The sequence below is a fragment of the Rhinolophus ferrumequinum genome, chromosome 3 (assembly GCF_004115265.2).
Source record: "Rhinolophus ferrumequinum isolate MPI-CBG mRhiFer1 chromosome 3, mRhiFer1_v1.p, whole genome shotgun sequence".
Classification (NCBI taxonomy): domain Eukaryota; kingdom Metazoa; phylum Chordata; class Mammalia; order Chiroptera; family Rhinolophidae; genus Rhinolophus; species Rhinolophus ferrumequinum.
Genome location: NC_046286.1, coordinates 52279322 through 52299072, shown reverse-complemented (window position 1 = coordinate 52299072; position 19751 = coordinate 52279322). Strand labels below are relative to the sequence as shown.

At 36.4% G+C, this 19751-nt stretch overlaps 1 protein-coding gene across 6 annotated transcripts in view; it reads left to right on the top strand.

Moving 5' to 3' along the window:
- MMS22L (MMS22 like, DNA repair protein) overlaps positions 1 to 19751 on the top strand; it is a 112253-nt gene that overhangs the window by 56481 nt on the left and 36021 nt on the right. The gene's annotated exons all lie outside the window — the stretch shown is intronic.

The following is a 19751-nucleotide window of genomic DNA, read 5'->3' as shown; positions in this document are numbered from 1 at the left end:
CTAAACAATGTATTTGTTGAGGGCTTCTTGTCTGCCAGGGTCTTCAGGCACTTTGAGTTCTCATTTCCCCATGCTTTAGCAGGGAAGAAAGATTTGAAGAATTACAAAGACACTGTAAGTAAGTAGGTTGAGTGAGGGAAGAGTAGATGAATACCTAGGCAGATATTTTTTGGATGATTTATGTGGACTTGTCTTCTTACCTGGTGTTAGGTAGGACATGAGAGAGTCACCAGATATTCTCTAGTTGGAGCTACATGGTACCACACACTATCCCAAAACCATTAGTGGGATATTGTAGTAATTCGATAAATGGCATCATTCAGTAACATTTATTGAGCTCTACTGGAGCGAAATACTTCTTTGTGTGCAAAATGGTATAGACTCTAACGGAAATTATTTTTTTAATGAACTACGTGTATTAAATGTAGAGTGGTTCAAAGTGAAAATAAGTAATGAGTACTATAAGGTATTATATAATTCTTCAGTTGGACAAAGAGGGAAGAGAAGGGACGGGATGAGAGAATTAGGAAAGATATATGAAATAGGTGGCACTGGAGCTGGGTATTGTAGGAGCAGTGGAATTTACACTCGTAATAAGGAAGACTACCTGCAGAAAGGATAGGAAAGGCCTCTCGAAAGAGGTGGCATATAAGAATGGCCATTATATTAGTTGTTGAAGGAAGAGAGGGAAATACTAGGATAGGAGAGTGATCTGAGAACTGGAAGTTAGAAGGGGTTAAATGTTTTTAGGGGCTGATGTAAGAAGAGGATATGTGCTTTAGTAGAAAGATGACACCAGACTATGAAGGAATTTGAAATTTGAAATTAGGGCAAGAGTATAGACCTGGGTGAGGAGGAAATCAAGAACTATAGGTTTTAAGCAGAGAGACAACAGGAGAACAGTTCTTTAAATACATCATGTTCTCTTCTTCCCTGACTGAATCATAAGCTCCTTGAGAAAAAGATATTACCTGGTACTTCTCTTAATTCCCCCATCTGAAATATTTCTTGATTCCCTCTCTGCCGAAAACTTATTTCCTTTCAGGTATAAGTGAAATATGCAGTTTCCCCCACGAAGAATTTCCAGGCTCCCCAGGCAGAGCAAGGGGAAGGCTTCCACCCTGGAGCACCCTGTACATATTTGTATCACCTAGAGTGTTTATTACTTGAAACGTCATCATCTATCTTTGTCCATCTCCTTCACTAGAATGATACTTTTTGAAGGCATGGAATTTGTCTTATTTATGTTTTTATCTTCAGCACTAGGTATCCAGCTAAGGTGCCTGGCATATAGTGTTGCTTAGTAAGTCTTTGTGGAATGAATGAATGATAATTATATAGACGGTTCTGGCAGTAATATGATGGATTCAAAGGGAACTTGAGGCAAGGAAACTAGGTAGGAAGCCATTGTGGTAAAATAGACTAGTAATACAAAAATAAATTTAAAAAAATTTAAAGTAATTTCAAAAATACAGTATGGTAAGAAAGAGTTTTGAAGTCAAGACTGATTGGAAATAAAGGGAATAAAGGAAAGAGATGATCTGAGGACTTAGGCTGGTGCTTGCTGTATAGTTAGGCAATAATATTTAAGCAACATTTTGAGCAATTATGGAAATGGAAATTTTAGATTTACTTCTTCCAGACTGATAACATTTTTCATTAATCCTGTAGTCTGAGATTTATCTTATTGGTGCTGTTGACTTCCTACCCTAATGATGTCAAAAAACCTTAATATCATGTCATTCGTGTGTTTCAGCCATGTAAACGCAGAGCTTGGTGACATTTTTTTTTAATTAATGTTGATTGGGGTGACAATGGTTAGTAAAGAGTTATATAGGTTTCAAGTGTACAATTCTATACTACATCATCTATATATCACACTGTGTGTTCATCACCCAGAGTCAGGTAACTTTCAGTCACGTTCATATACCTTGCACAGTTCTCTTTCTCACCTAATGTTGTCATGCAGTTATGGAAGGGGGTAGTCCTAAAATGAACCTGCCTTTTAGCTTTGGTGCTCCTTCAGCAAGCCGATTATATATCTGTTGTCTCTACAATAGAGAAGGTCCTGTTTATCTCAGGGCAGTGCTTGGCAGAGGAGGTCTGACTGAGATTGTGCCTGTGACTGGAAGACCCCGGTGTGACCACTGTATTGCCCCAACCACAAGGGGCATGGAAGCCCGGAGTTGACAGTTTCTGAGAGTTGTCTTTTGACATGAGATGATGACCTTTAACAGATGGTTACTTTTGTGTAAGAATTTATCTTTTCTACTTCATAGTGTTCTTCCTAAAAGCAGATCACTGTAATTAATTTTTTTAAGGCTATAAATGCATGTTAATTCCTATGACTTACATGTATTATACATTTAAGTATAACACGTGGCATTAGGCTGGAGACTTCTGTTCCGTATTTCATATGCAAACATAATTGTCCAGTGGAACACTTGCTACCTTTGATGATCGCGCTCTGAATCCAGAAGTGGTATGTTTCCAAAGCATACTAATCAGAAGCAAATTTGATATAATCATCTGCTCTGCTATAATTTACTTACAACCCTAGAAAATTCAATTACAGAAAGATGAATAAAATGTTTTTTCTTATCTTTTTGAAGGATTGACCACTCATTTTTATTACCTGTGTGTTTAAAATTGGGTTCCCACAAATAGTACCGTTTTTACTCTAGCTTAAAGTGCGGAGGTTTCCCCTGTGCTATAAAATACTGTAATTTTAAAGATACTGGATGCCTTATCTTGGCCTTTACTTGCCTTTAACTTACCATTAGGTTTAAATAGAATATTTTATTTCTCATTGAATGATAGGAAAGAAAGAACTCCAAGGGAATGTTAGCACAACTTAAAACTTTTAGATTGCTGCTATATGAAATTTTTAAAAAGAGTACTTTTAGATAACTGTTATTCCACCTAAAATCTAAAAGTTAGACAGTATTTAAGTTTATACTACATCTTCAGTAAGTTTGGCATGGTCCTGAGAATGGATGTTGAGTGGTTTCTTTTAACCATATTTATGTCATATTAAAATTTTATTCTGCTTATCCCCCACCCCCTTCAGAAAAGATTCAATTGCTTCATTTTGTTTTGAGGCAAGTTAGAAATGAGGCATTTAGGGTGTTGGGTTTTTGGTTTTTGTTTTTAACAAAAAGAAAAGGCTTTTTTTTCCTCTTCTCAGAGTATACTTTGATAGGTGTACAGTTTGACTCATAGGAAAAATTATCATATAGGCAAACTATTGAATTTCTTTGTCTTCTGTTAGATAATAATATAAGGATATAAAATATAATTTTATTTTATTATAATTCATTGTAACAAGTGTTAACGTAGTGCTTGTATTGAAGCTTTAATTTTTAAACAATGTAAGCCCCTTTGGAGGATGTGAAGTAAAAGAAATGTTTTCCTTTAATTTTGCTGAAGGTGTATTTTGAGTGTGTGTGTGTGTGTGTGTGTGTGTGTGTGTGTGTGTGTGTGTGTGTGTGTACATGTGGGCATTAGGAGAGACCAATTTTGAAAACTCTAGCCATCTTTTTTTTTTTTCCTGGTAAATGTGTTCTGTAAATTGTGCTTCTAGAAAGGTAGGAGGGCATGTGGTAAGAAAAAAACCAGAGGAATTAAAAATCATTCCAAGAAAATGGTTTAATTTCTGCCTCTGCAGTTAAGCAGTGCTCCTGGTTAACAGAAATACCCTTCAGCTACACAGGATTTTGGAGGGTTGGAGGGCACTCATTTGCACATAAATAGCCATTAACTGATAAATTCCCAGAGGTCTCCTGTTGCATGTTAGTGGTTCTGACCTACTTAGCTAGCTGAAATTTGTTTTACAGAATTATTATAATTCCATCCTTGGTACTTAAACTTTGTGATTAATGCATGCCTCACAATACAATTAAAGTCTAATTACACAGTTTTGCAGTTTCCTATCGTGGTGTTATTACAAAGATCTGGATTTTGCAAATATTAGAAGAGTTAAGATTTCGATATTTATCTCTTTTGCTGTTATGTGATTATGTTAAAAGGAGCCCTTTTATGTCTGAAGAATGGATTGGAGAGACGTGAAGCATTAAAAGTAGCATTTGGTAGGAAAGGATTGGTCAGGTAATATGTGCTCCAGATTGCTTGCTAGATTGATAAGTCCCTCACAGTTTTGATTATCTTTTTCAGATGTGTCTGAAATGCAGTCGATTCTTCACACATTTTCTTTCGGGAGTAATACTGGGGTAAATGTTGGGAGGCGATAGACAAACACCAGAGTGGGACTCAACAGATCTGAATTCTGATGCTGACACCTGCTGCTTAGTTAAAAGAAGCCGATGTTCCTGAGGTTGTGTCCTAGTCTATAAAAGGAGTAGTTTGCACTAGAAGGGGTTGGCAAACTAGGATGCTGCTTAAAGAGATCTGGCCCATGGCGGGTTTTTGCACAGCCATTGAGTTAAGACTGTTTTTTACATTTTTAAAAGTTTGTAAGATGGCAAGAATATGTGACCTGCAAAACCTAAATATTACAAAAAAGTTTGGCCAGTGCTCCGACTAGATGTTCCATAGGATTCCTCTCAACTATTGGCATTCAGCATTAAATTATTCATTGATTCTTTTTAAATGCTGATGTTTTACATATAGCCAGGCACATCTGCTTTCAGTTTCATTTCTTTCATGTTTACTCTTTAGAGTGATCTGTGATGTGACGCCCAATACCCGCTTCTTCAATGCCCATTGTACATTCAGTTAGTATTCTCTTAAATTTGGGAGTGCTGGCTGCTTTCTAAAGCTTTGTAAGTTGAAATTTAGATTTCTATTAAAGGAAATTTCCTGTAGAATGAGATAGTAAGGTGTAATTTCTATTGAAAGGGGGGGAAAGAAACACTTATTTTGAAATACTTAACACTCATTTTGGAATACTTTAAGTTTGTTCTTTTTTATGGAAAAGAACAAATAAATGTTAAATAATATTCTCTGATGAACTGCAGAAATGCTTTCTATAGATTTTTTCTGAATACCACTTTTGTCCAATATACGGACGGTATTGTTCCCAGTAAGGGTTGGTCTTCCCGCCACTCCCTCCCCCCACGATCACAAGCATGGAAATACAGGCCACTGGTACAGCTTGGGTGTGTTTGAGTGGTAGTCAGCCCTTCCATCTGGAGGAATTCAGCATCATATACAGTTTGCTTGTTTATATGCATTAAATATAATGACCTAAGTAATATTAAATCATTTTTTATTTGGTATTGTAGGGGAAAATTTGGGCCCTTCAAGAAGAAAATGATGGTCAGAAATAGGAGCTGCTTTGTAAAGTTGGCGTGCAATCATCACATTTCTCCCAAGAGAAAAAAGTTACCCTGTAATAATCAGTCTAATGAATTCAGAAATTCATTGATTGTCCCAGCTCTGAGTAGAGATTAGGTAGAGACTTGCTTCAAGGAGTGGAATTTATGAAATGTTTGCTGCATCCAGCAAGCAGAGCCGCTATAATACAGCTGCCTCCTCAGTGGTTTGCTTTGATCCTGTGGAATGAAAGGACAGGAGGATCAGCTCAGGTCTAAATGAGATTACAGCTGGTTCTGCAGCTTATCTGGGCTATTGCCAACTAGTGTGGCTTTGCACGTCCTCAGGGGTTTACAACAGAAACTGTTTATTGAGTATCATCGGTTTACTCAACACAAGCAGGCTAATCCTTCCCAGCCTCAGCATGTTGTAGAATTGTGCAGGAGCCAAACCAAAAGCTGGTGTAGCCAGACCCTCTAGAGCCCTTTGTCTCGCTCTGTATTGATTTTTACCTGAGTTAAAGACAGTAAAAAAAAAAAATAAAACCAATAACCAGTCCTATTGTGAGCAAAAGGTTAATCTTACCTAAAATCTTACAAAAAACATGTTAACCCTAGAAATGACAACCTCCTTTTCCTCCTCCTTCTTCTTCTTTCTTTATTTATTTATCTTTCTAGTCAAGTGGGATTTTCTAGTTTCGAATTTTGAAGAACAAGATAAGAAACACAACTTAAAAGATCTTGCTCGGCATTCCAAGTTAAATGCTTAAGTCTCTTCTAGTGGTACGGCTTTGTATATGGAATATAGTATGATTTGTTTCTCCATAGTAGGTTTTTGCTTTATATCCATTTTGTACACTGCAATTGTTTTTTTTTAATGTGGCAAACAAAATGTGTGAAGACAAGACTGGGACCTTAATTCAGGAAAACAACTCAACTGCCAAGGTTAAGGACCTGTAGTCATTTCTCCTGATGGTCGCTTGATTAGTAGTATATTGTTTCAATGAATAAATCTTGGTGATTAGGTGTATCATAAAGATATGCCTGTTATAAATAACCCTATATGTGTTTAAGTTTTATTTTACTATTTTATTCAGTACATTTTTAAACCTTCAGGTGTAAGATTTTAATTACTACAGTCTCATCTTGAACAAAAATGATCCTCAGCATGGCTTATAGTGGAAAATGATTTGGAATCAGATAGAGCTGGGTGATAATTCCATTTCCATTACTTGTTGATCTAGTTATTTAACCACTGAGTTCAGTTTTTCATCACCAAACGGGAGGTGATATAATTTACTTTGCAGTATCTAATCAAACCAAATTAGAAAATAGCAGAAAGTAATACTGAGTTAATCAGGTTAGTCAAGGTTACTGAAGTTGCTTAGGAGCCCAAAGGCATTGAAGCTTATATGCATAGGATCCCTCCCATGATGCCAGAAAGGATACTTAAAGTCGCATTGCAGGAATCATGACCGCTTTGCTCTGCATATGTAGATCAGAAGCACCCATTGCCATCTTTAAAGGTGTATGATCTTGGGCAGGCAGATAGAGAGGTTGCCAGGTAAATACTCTTCTCTTCGTTCACAGCAACAGCCGTGAGTGTGAAATCTAGGCTAGTTTAAAATTTCTAGGAAGGCCTGAATAGTCAACTGTTATATAGGATAGGTGGATGAGCCATGTTATGTCCTTTCCTTTTTGAGCGGTTGATTATTCCATTGCTTCATACACAGCAATAGATGTGTAAATAACTGTCAACTGTATTAAACGCTAAGTAAAAGACAAAGGTAAATTGTTTAAGAGTCCAGTGGTCTCTCAGTTTACTATCTCCTAATTGGCAATGAACATGTATCCTCAGCTATGTGGAAGCACAAAAATATTACTATGGAAACATTTGGAGGCTTTCTAAATGTACTATGTGATGGAATCAGCTAAGACTGATGTTTATCTTAAACACGCAGTTTGTCCAATATTTAAACCTAATGGACAAGATGTGTACCAGTTGAAAATGTAATATTTATCCAATCATTTCTATTCTATCAAGCCGACTCTAAAGCAATAGGTTGCACTCATAGAGTAATAAATTTTTACTGCATTTGGAGATAAAGGCTATTGGTGATGATTGCTTAAACTCTTTTTGCTCAATCATCTGAATGGTGCAAATCAAAGCATTTTGTCAGACTGTGAGAAGTTTCACCTAGATATTGCTTCCCACACATGCGGGTCACCATATAAATTACATTCACGGTTTTGCAGCATAGCTGGTGCTGGAAGTTAAATTGATGCCCAGTGGTGGGACTCGTAAAACATTTTCCTGTTAACACGACCAGGCAGAGTTGACATTGTTGATGGTGGGTTCGATCTAAAAACCATTGGTTCTAACAGTGATTTTTTTTAGTGTGTTTCAGAGGTGGTGATGACACAAGTTTAGTGATCCAACAGTTCTTCCTGAGTGACAGAAAATTAGCTCCACTGTCTATATTACCAAATGCTGAGAAGAGTTGGAGTAGGGGGTGATTGGAGCCTAATCTAACCTCATGTTCTGAAAGATGATAAGTTATAGGAACAAATTCTTTAAATTGACGTATACCTTCTTCACAGAGAAAAATACTGATTTTTCTCAGAAGAAAGTGTTGTATGTATCATCTGTTGGAAATTTGGAAATAACCTTGTGATTACATTTTATTCAGATATGGAGGCTGTACCCTCCTTTTAGAATCTTTTACAGGGATGCTTTTAAGTTGATTATCATTTCTGAAAGGAAAGCAGTTTTACATTTGGTTACCTTTTTGTTTGTTTTGTGTTCTCTAAAGTTACTTTCCTATAAAGACTTTAAGCTTTATCAGAGGTTTTTAATTGTGACCCACAGCCACAATCTAAACATTTTTTTCCCTGTAAGAGTAAATTTCAGGAGTTCATTTTCTTCTGTTGGTTATAAACAATGGGGACTATTTTAAAAATTATTTTGAAATATTTCTTCTTTGGTCATAAAGCTGTATGAAGCTTTGATCATAAAGCTTCATCCTTTACTGTTTGATGTAAATTAGTTTTTCCCATTTCTAGTTAAAATTCACAGGATGCTAACGAAGCCCTACACTTGATCACTGTAAGCAAGGATTTTTCCAGTTTTTCCTTTTTTTGGTGTTTTGTCTGTTCCTCTAGTCCTGTTGCACATTCATACTCAGTTGGTGATCTTCCTGTAGGTTGGTTCCATTTTATAAGATAGCACAGATCTTTTACTCACCTCTTTAACATTTCTTATCCCAGTATATGCATTTTTTTTTTATGTCAGGAGATGAGCTTTTTGATGTTCCGATAAATGTTATTAGTGGTGCTATGCAGTTGAAACCTGTTATGTACAAATAGCATGTATCAAGCTCCAAGCATGCAGAACTAGATAAATCGTCTCATTTGCTGAAGCCTTGCTGAAAGAAATTAGTGACACAACAAAAGCCTTTGAATCTCTCAACCCTAGTAATGGAGCTTCATAATAACCCCCACAGATCATTGAGTCAATGGGTAATCTTTGAGGAAAACTTTTGTTCCCTCCATCTTTTCTTCCCCTTTAAAGAACTACAGTAAGTGTGGCAGATAGCATCTTTAGAGAGAAATGTATGTGTGTAAGTATCTGGAATAACTAAATTAAAATTAAGAAATTTATTGACTGTTAAATACAGGTTTGTTCTAAATAAGTTTATACTTTTATTTCTTTTTGATGATTTTGATGATCTTGTACAATGACTAGTAACAGCTTTTTCTTTATAAAATGCATATTAAGCTTTTCTTTTCAAAGTTAGTGTATTTGATACACAGAGGTTACAGCTGGGTTGTTGGGAGCAGGAGAGGCACAGAGTGGGGAAATGAAAAGGAGGGAGAAGAGGATTTCGGGTAAGAAATCTAGAAGCATTTAGCTTGTACTTAGAATATGTTGTTTATAAAGTGGTACAAGAAAAGTGACAGACAGGATCTAATTAGTAGGTTTCATTCATTTGAGGTAGGCCGTTTTGAGACTGTCATGAAAACTATAGTCTCTCTTGTCATGAAAATACATACATTTACATGCAAAAAATTTTATACATCATTTCACGGGGTTTATAAACTTAGAAGGCTTATTTATATATCCCAGATTTAGCATTATATTACAGTGGTGACTAAGCTATTACTTATTAAAATTTGGTTATATTTTTGATGAAGAAAGTTCTTCTAAATCTTCCGTAGGTGCTTTTTGACTCTTGCTTGGCTGAGTTTTGAAATCTGAAAATATACTCACTTTTGGAGCTGATAATGAGGTTTTTAGATCCATTATTACAGTCGGCAGTGGTCAGTAGTGTCCTGTTGTGTAATTTACTACATTTCTTGAGTGTAAGAGAAATATTGAGGATGCAGAATTCTTAAGAGGTTTTAGAAAAATTATTTATCAAAGAACACTGCTTTTCCCAATGCATTATCTACTGTAATTATACATTGGTACAATCTGTTGACATAGAATTGGATTTGATTTAAATGGAAGGGAAAAAAAGAGACTGGACGTTTCTGTATTTATCGATATACCTAGTCCATTAAGGTAAGTTATAGAGCAAATTTCACTGTGACAGGAACATTTGGGTTCATGTAGTTAAGAATCAGTCAACAGTACCATTAAACTTTTTCTTTTTATGAATTTATTACCACCAATTATGAAAAAGTGCTCACAAATGGAATTCAGCCCTAGCTTACTGGTGGTGGAATATTTGACCTCAAAAATGTTTGAGTCTTGACCTTTAATAAAATGATCCTGAATTCTTTTGAACCCAAATCACATTCCCCCACATGGTAGCTAAACACATGCTGCTAAATTTGACATATTGGTGATCTCTGTTCCAAAATGAAGGCTATTTTCATAAATATTCTGTTCACATTATTGCATATATTGCAAATAAATATATTCTGATTTCTTTTTACGACCATGAATTCATAAGTTTGTTTTTTTTTCATCTCTCCTTCTTATATGAGAATTGTACACATAATTTACCATTTTAGGTGAGATCCAGTACATGTATGCTTGCTCAATTATACCTATTCATTTATACAGTGAAGAGGACGAGAACCATATTTGAAATCCCAGAAGATCAGTATGACAACTTTAGATATTATCTAAGATGTATGCATTTTATTGTGAGACTTCTTACAGAGATGCTCTCACCTCTGAGTGCCTCTAACATGGACCGGATCCTGTATAATAACTCATGGTCTTACCGACGTGATATTCTGGTAGCAGGCACACTTGGAAACTGACTAGTGTTATATTGAGCCCAGAATCTCTTCCTCTCTTACTTTCATCCATTTCTTATACCCACATAGATTTGGAGGATGCGTTTCTGGAAATGAGGGCCCTAAATGAACATAAGCAGTACAAGGTTCCGTAGCATTACCTCTTTGGAAATGAGTTGTCACAGTCAGGTGGTGATTGCTCTGTTGTCACGTCATCTGCACATCACAATCCCTGTCACAACATCTACCTGCCTATAGTATGTTATATTAATAGTTGTAATGTCAAAGGACTTCATCTAGGCCTCAATAGGGTTTTAACCTCAACCATTCCCTTGAAGGCACGTGAGGTGCTATAAAACTGAAATCTTAATGTTTCACATGACACTTTTTCTTTGATTCTTTGTGTTAAGTTCAGGACTAGTACTTGTTGGTCTTGGGTCGAACCGGTCCCCCAAACACAGAATAAATGGCAGAAACAGAGACCACAACAAAATAAACATATTCAACTGAGGACAGTGCAGTCAAGCACCCATTTGCTCAGAGCATTTGCACTGTGCTGTGTTAATAATGCTAAATGGTTATAGGTCAGGCTGGCTCAAGTGGGTCTGGTGTGCTCGCTTTTAATAGATGAGAGCGTAAAATAGCATTCAACCGTTGGCAAAAACACATGTATCCATAGTATGTTGTGATGAGTAGCTATATATATTTGTATATGTGCCATGTCATATATACACATACTTACCGGGTTGGGTTTTTAATGAAACTGTCTGAAAGACAAACAGCATTGTAACATCAGCTCTGTGCAGTTACACAGAGTGTGTAAATGTATGAAGGTATAAGGTAGTCCTTGTAAGTTCTAGGTTATACTGGGAACAAACTATTGGGAAGATATCTGTTGGGTATGTAAGCTGGTTTTATCTCCATTGATTCTCTCCACCTGAAAGAACTGTTCACTTGTAGCTCTAACTTGTTGGATGGCACAGCCCTCCATGACCTGGTCCTCATCATACTTTAGTTTCATTTTCCATCATTCTGCTCCTTGACCTTCCATCTTCTGTCAATACTAAATTGTTCGTGAGTTCCCTCGTCCACCATGCACTTTCATGTCACCATGCTTTACTCATATTATTTCAACTTTCTGAGACTTTATTTTTCAGTTAGCTAACACAACTTCTATAACTTAGTAATGGCATGTTTACTCCAGAAAGCCTTCATCCACCCCAGTTGTCCTCCTTCCCCCCAGTTGAAACAAATGGTCCTTTTTTGTGCATTATACCTCTGTCTCAGCACTTAATTGTGCATTCTTTGAGAGCAAGGACCATATTTGAGAGCCTGTAATACAGTACCTCATGTAACTAATTAATAGATATTGAAATGTTCGTTACAATGAGCTGAACTATCAGACAGAGTGATTCCTGAGTCAGAATTTAACTCTTGGACTCTTGGTCCAGATTTCCAAAAACACATTTTGGATTTTGTTATTTAAATTTTCTGTTTTCAAATCAAATTATACTCTCCTTCTGCAGTAATTATCTGTTCCTCCTACCTTTCTTTCCATCCCCCCAAACCTTAGTAATAACATAGATTGCTCCTTTTTCACAAAATATCAAGTAATTACTGTTAGCTTTCTTTTTCCAACATAAAGTAGCTCAAATTACGCATTAGCTCATCCCGAGATGTTTACAGAAGCTTCCTAATTGGTCTCGCCTGTCTCTCGTCAGTTCTTCCTCTAAACCATTCTGTTTGCCATAACCACGATCATGTTTCCCAAAGCACCATTTCTACTATACCATTCCTTAGTTCAAAATCTTTCGGTGGCTCCTTCCTACCTTTAGAAACATCCCCACCCCCACCCCTCAGCAGGATCTGTCATAATCATTTTTGTATCTCTGGCATCCAGTTCAGTGACCGACACTTGCAAAGTGAATTGAAGAAAACATGTGACTTAACAAATAGGGATCTATTTTCTATTCTTAAATTTATTGCCTTATAATGCTACTATAAAAATTCTCCATTATAATCAGAGTGGTTATTTTTCCCCCCTCTCTCAACATCTTGCTCTTTTGTATGTTCCTTTTGAGGTGTCAGTTGTGTTCCTCTTCTGCTTTTATGGCTTGTTATCCACTTTGATTTTATCCGAAGTCAAAGTCCTTACCATGGCTTACAAGATCCTACCTGATCTGGAACCCAGCTACCTCCGAATTCATCTGCTGTTCCTCTGTCATCTGTGGTGCTTCAGCCAGCTGCCTCCTGATTGTTGTTCATTGAGCCTATGACACTGCAAGCCTTGGCAACAACTGTGTGCATGCTGTTTCCTCCCCCTGGAATGCTCTCCCCCATATATGCATGTGTTTCTCTCCTTTACTTATTTTTTAGCCTTTGCTCAGATGTCGCCTTCTCAGAAGGTGTTTCCTGATCATCCTGGTTGAAACATTGGCTCCCATCACTCATTATCCCTGTACCTTGATTCTTTTTTATCCTTAAAGCTTACCACCACCTGAGCTGTTACACACCTATGTTTAATTATGTCTCTTGTGAGACTATAAGCTCCAGCAGGGCCTAGACTTTGTTTTGTTAACTTTGTATTTCTACTGCCTAGCACATTTGCAATATGTGTTGAATTGGAGAATAAATGAATGCATTTTATATGCCTTTGTGCTTTTACTTTTCTCCTTTTCACCTATGCAGCCCTTCACGTGTCCTTTGGGAATTATTTCCATGCCCGTTTCCTTCTGCTTCCCTCAATGATCTTTCTTCTCTGAATTAGTATAAAACCTATACTTTGTTTTACACTTAGGCCTATAGAGTAGGGAAATGGTTCTCAGCGCTCCTCCAGTAAAGAATTATGTATGGTCTTGCTGCTCATTGGGGTCCATGGGCTACTGGATGTATGGCCATTTCCTCATCTGTTGCAAGAATTAAATAGGACATATTCAATAAATGAAGTATTTGTTGTTGTCCAGAAAATCAGAGACTATTTATTGAGAATATATATGTCAGCCCTATTCTAAGTGTTTTACTTTAATCAATTTAATCCTGTAGGTGCTGTTATTGTCCCCATTTTATAGATGACAAAAGCCAAGAAAGTGACTGCTTAAAGTGTGGTCTGGGGGCTAGCAGCATCTTTCTAATACAGATGTCACTCAGGCTCCTCCCCAGACCTACGGAGTCCGAATTTTAAAACAAGTAATAAGTGTAGGCCCCAAACTTGAAGATACAGTTAAGATCTTTAGTAAGGCCAGGATGTTAGTATTTTTAAAAAGCTCCACAGATGATTGTAGACTACCACAGGTGATGGTAGTCAAGATTGAGAATGACCGAGGTCGATTTTTGTTATTGATGTACTATAAAGTGCAGTGACATGTCACTGAAAAACTTCAGTGATTTGAGACCCGTAATCTTCTATATAATGGAAGACTAATAGCATTATAAGAATAATCACTTTTAATTGACATGTTTTCATACGATACCATATTTTGGGGATGGGGCAAACAACCTCACTTTTAAGTACTTCGCTAGTATTATTCTGTAAAACCATAAGGCAGCTTTGCTACAAGCATGATTGATTTGCAAGGCTTAACACTGGCTTCCTGATTTATTCTCTTTCTTCACAGGAAATTTTCAAATTGTCATGTCATTGACCTTTGAGATCCCTGTAGAATAGTCTATACTCCCCAGAAGCTTTCAACTTTTAGTGTCTGCATATCTGGTATGCCATCTGGGATTGGGTGTTATACTGGGATTTGAAATTACCTTTATTAGGGACTTGGCATAGGAATGAATACACACAGCAATGTGACATTTAAAACATGTATTATTTATTTGGATAGTAAAATGGTATGTGAGGTAGCTGTAGCATACTTGTTTCATGGTAGTTAAATTGATTGCCTGGGTTCAAATTCTGGCTGTGCCGCTACTAACAGTATGAGCCAAATTTTTTATCCTCTCTGTACTTAGATTCCTTGTCCATAAAATGGGGATCACGATAATACCTACAGGATTAAATTAGTTAATAAAGGTCAAAGACGTAGAATAGGGCTGGCACATCTATTTATTCTCAATAAACAATTTTTGATTTACTAGCCAACAATAAATAATAATTGTTCTACTTATTGAATGTGTCTTATGAAGAATTCTTACAACAGATGAGGAAGTGCAACTAGTAGTTGACAGAGTAGGATTTGTACTCTGGTATGCGTGTCTCTAAAGCTCATGTCTTTCTAGATAATGTTCTACTGCATTTATGACCTTGGTTATCAGGACTTAGAAGCAGTTAGTAATGCCACTAAAAGGCATATTATCTTGCCTTATAGTCTACAAATTGTTTTTACCTAAATGGTGTGATTTAGGTAAATCTAAATCATTAGCAGCTCCGTGGAGGATAGGAGGGCATTATTCCCACTTAACAGATGAAAAACTAAGTCTCAGGAGTTTTCCAGGGTCGTAAGGTGGTCTTAGGTAAGTGCTCACTTGGTTAATTCCCACGTTGAGGAGCCCCTTTATTCCTTAATGGTGCATGTATGTGTCTAAAGCATCATTTCCAGTGCTGTGCTTTGTATTTGTCATAGTCGTCAACACTCAAAACAGCCAACAGACCTCTTGCCTCGAGCGCCTGCGTGCATTCAGTCATCCACCACGCACTCACCCCCTCCACCACGCACAGGTGCATTGAGGCATCTGTTACAGGGAGGCTTTGCAAGGTATGTCTGGGTTGCTCCCTGCCAGCCTGGTTTCTGCTTATTGCTTCTCCTTGGTAACTTGGGAATGCACAGAATTGGGAGTGAAGATTCAAGCTACCATCAGCTTATAGGGAAGCTTTGCAGAAGTCTCTTTGTACCTGGAGGCTGTATTTTTTTCCCTCCTCATTTTTTGAAGGTACAATTGAATTCAGTGATTTCTAGGGTATCTCCCAGCTTTAAAACTTTGTGGGGTTTTGTGGTCATGTCATTACTTTGGTTATGTCATGTTCTTTTTGGGTGCTAAAGCAGATTATAGCCCTGTTTTACAGATGTGAACAAGAACGACAAGAGGATTTAAAGTGCCTACGGTGTAACTTAGGCTAAACGTGGTTGTAGAGTATCTGGATTCCCATCCACTTTTCTATTAGAGCAATCAGATACTGGGAATAATTACTCATAATGGTTTAGAACAACTTTCTAACTTAGAACTTCCCATTACATTTTTCACTAATATAGACTGAAGAAAGTGGCCAGGTTTGGAGTAGAGCTATAAAACGAATTCAGTTATTGTCAATCCTTTGCTTTCTCTTACGTCTTATCAGTCACATTTATTATATTATGCTTTTCTGTGTGGTACCTGGTCCACCAATAGACAACTGTTCTTTAAATTTTTGAAGCATAATATATTAGAAGTATTACATAGAAAATTAGGACTACCAGGAAGGACAGGATGTCATACCTTGTTCCATAATTATCAGTTATAGGAGAAACGAGCATATTAGGATATAGTAGTCTAGTAAGTATTTCCATAAGCCTGCCCAAATTATCAGAGAGGAACATACCAGAGAGACCAGGCTGGCAGGTAGCAGCAGTCAGGTGGAGGGTTCAGCGCCTCTCGTATGATAGAAGGGCTAGTACATTTGTCTGTTTAGGGATGGGATGGCAGGGGGCAAATGGATAAATGAATGTGTGGAATCACAAGAAGTAGCAAGAAGATAAAAACAGGAAAACAAATACTAGAATGAGTGACAAAAGAACAGTCACATGCAGGAATCAGGAATGCGCTAGAACATAAGGTAAGTCAAAGGAGGCAGGGTCCCAGAGCTAAAAATAGAAGAATAAGAAGACCTGGATAACTAAGTATGTAAAAGTTTGGTTGTTTATATAATGTAATGATAGGTTTCTAAACACTTTCGAGGACGTTATTTCATGTGGTCTTCATAACAAACCTAACAGTGGATATAGCAAATGATCGTTCTTGTTTTTGATTCTTCAAACAAAAATTGGGAAATTACTCTTTTTTTCCCAAGGTCACACAGCCCTGAGTAGTTTTGCTAATAACCAGCTGTGTTACCCAACATGTCATTACTTTTGCTTCAATTTCCTCATTTGTAAGATTGGAATAATAATTGTACCTACCTCAGAGGGTGAGAAATAATGCTTATAAAACACATGGCATAGTGTTTGGCACATGGTAAATACCAGTAAATAATGGGTGTTATTCTTGTTTCTGTTATGTGAGCTGCAATGTGAATAACTTGGCAAATTTTATTTTCTGCTATACTATATTGCATCTTTTAAAATGGAAGTGGTCTCGTTATGCATGTACATTTCTACATGAGTATATTTCCAAAATGATTTTAATCCATGTTAAATTTGTCCTCACAGCATTTGCCAGGTGTTGGGAGAGTCTACATCTCTTGTGATATTTCCTTTTGTTCTTGACTCGAAATCACATTTTACCTTTTGTGCAATGAATTTACTTTTATATTTTTCTATTAGTTCAAGAAGGTAGAAAATGGTTAATAAAATAGCCATGACGTCTAGAACTATGTCATATTCTTTACATATTTTATGTTTGTGTTTTCTCTTATATTGCTATCTTTAGTAATAGTGCTTCTTTCAATGTCTGCATTTTTGTCAGTGTACCTACAGTAGAGATGCAGTCACATCTAATATAACCTAGTTTTCTGTAGTCTTTGTGTAGTTAGTTTTCTGGTACAGAAAATGTAATTTTAAAAATTACCTATGACTGCATGGGATAGTTCTAATTATTTTGGCTACAGTGCAGAAATTTGATTCTTCCCTCAGTCCCACATTAGAGTAAATATTTGGCATTTCCTGCATTTGCCACTCTGGTTTCTTCATGTTACAGCAATTATTACAAGGTCTTAAACAACTTTGTTTTGTGTTAAAATATAAGATTATCATTCTTCTTATCTGGACTGATACTGTTTGAACATACAAACTATGGAACAGGAAGTATTTTGTGTATTCCCAGGATATATAGCTTCTTTTCAAACCAAAATACTAAGTGGATTGCACATTTCCAAAACAAGTCTGTTTTGGGGTCAATGTCTTACACTTTATTGGAACTTGTTTTTGTTGTGTTAACTCTTACCTTGGAGGGTGCAATTTCTAGTTTTAACTTTGTGCCTAGTGGTTTGTTTTTTTCAGAGCTCTGAATCAGATCTCCATAGTAACTCCTAGCTATACTCCCTGGTACCTCAACATTTTGTTGTGGAGAGGTCAAAAGGGATTCACATTTGTTGGCCTTTTTAAATATTGTCTTGAATGCATTTTTCTTGGTATCTCTTCTCCTAGAGTTTTCTAGTACAGAATTGTGGTGTTGCCCCTGCCTTTTCATAAGGCAAAGCTACACCTGGCTTTTCCAGCTTCTTTTCTTAGGCTTGCTGAAATTTCTTCAACCCAAGTAGGGAGAGCAGAAAATTTATCAGTATTTCCAGTGTGTGTGTGCGTGTGTGTGTGTGTGTGTGTGTGTGTGTGTGAGACTTAGTGCATAAGGGTGTGTGTCATAGTGTGTAAGGAAAAGTACAGGCTTCAGAGTCAGATTTCGGGGCCAGTCCTCCTCACTTCTTAGTTATGTGACTTTGGGGTACATTGTTTTACTATCTTGCTATCAGCTTCATCATTTATAAACAGGATTAATGATACCTATCTCATAGAATTGTTGTGATTTTTACTTTAAAGAATTTCTAGCACATAGAGGATGATCAGAAATGATAACCCCTTCCTACGGGATAGGTTTTAGTGAAGAACATGGCTTGTCTATTTGAAATAGGGGGCAAAATCCATCCTACCCAAATACAATGAGTTGCTTATTATCCTTTGAAACCAATACACTTTGAAAAAGCTATAAATAGGTTGTGCAAATGGTAGTATTATTTTACTTGGATCCAGTGTGCTGAAATGTATTCATGAACTTTGCTGTGTTGATGTAGGCAATTGAGTTAGTTGCCAAACAGATTTTAGTGGTTTGATATTCATCTTAAAGCTAAAGGACTTGAAATGGTTCTCTAGCCACTAGTTCAAGTTGAAAGCATTTCAGGCAGGTTTTTACACAGAGACAGCATAGCAGATATTTGGTTAGCTTTTATGAGAAGTGCTTGCTATGATATTCTTTCCCCAGGCATTTGTACACTTTTTTCCTGTACTTCAAGTAGTAATAAGTAGTGCCTCATGATTATACAAGAATTCCACTGTAAAGGGTCAGAGTCCAAATGTTATATAATTTATACTTATAATATTTGCTTACGTGTAGTTATGTGAAAAGTACTAATATGTAGTCTTACAAACAGTTTGATCTTTTTGTGGAATTGTTTTTAGTACATATACTAGTTAGTTCTGTGTCCACTTCCTCTAGATAAACTAATTTAAAATATCAGGAATGTTTCTTTCTTTTTTCAAAGTACTAATTATTTTTCTTAATAGAATACTACTACTGTCAAAGAAAGTCTTCTGCCTTAGCTCCATCGGTTATTTTTTAGTGCTTTTTCTTTAATTAAAGATAGAAAAATTTGATGATGGTGTACATGCATTTGTGTGTACTCTCGATTGATATGCAGTGTATAAACAGAAATAGGAGTAATATCATGGTTGCACATTTAGTTTTAAATAATATTATTAATTACTGGGCATATTGTATAGATGCTTTATAATCTAGATCGTGGTAAAAGCTGTTAGTCTTTCCCCCTCTTATATTTCTGTAAATGTCTAGACATGTCTAAATTTTCAATTGAATTAAGAAAAAGAAATTGAGCAAATGATGAATCAAAATTTGAGGCAGTGTTGAATTCATATTTTATTATTTTATGGAGAAGAATGACTTTTTCCTGTTAAGTGTTGTATACTATGTGAAAATGGCTGTGCATCTTTTTGGACCAAGGTGCTAAGATTGTATCTGTTATACGTTTGTATTTTAGTACAAGGCCTATGTCTTTTATAAACCAGGAAAATATTTTAATTTAAAATACCACATATAAGCCAGATATACTTACTTTCCTCTTGATACATCAATGTCCTAAAGCTTTCAGGAGAAAATGGTTTAAAAAATTGTTTTCATGTCTAGATTGTAAGTAAAATCACTTGTCAGAGTGAGTCGCAAAATGCAGACCTTCATTCTGAAGCTGCCTGTTTCTCATTTGGATCTGACATATTAAAAAGCGTATAATTAATGGTTGACATTCGTAATTAACATTAACTTTATGGTGCTTAATATGCCATCATTCACCCATCAAATAACCAGAAA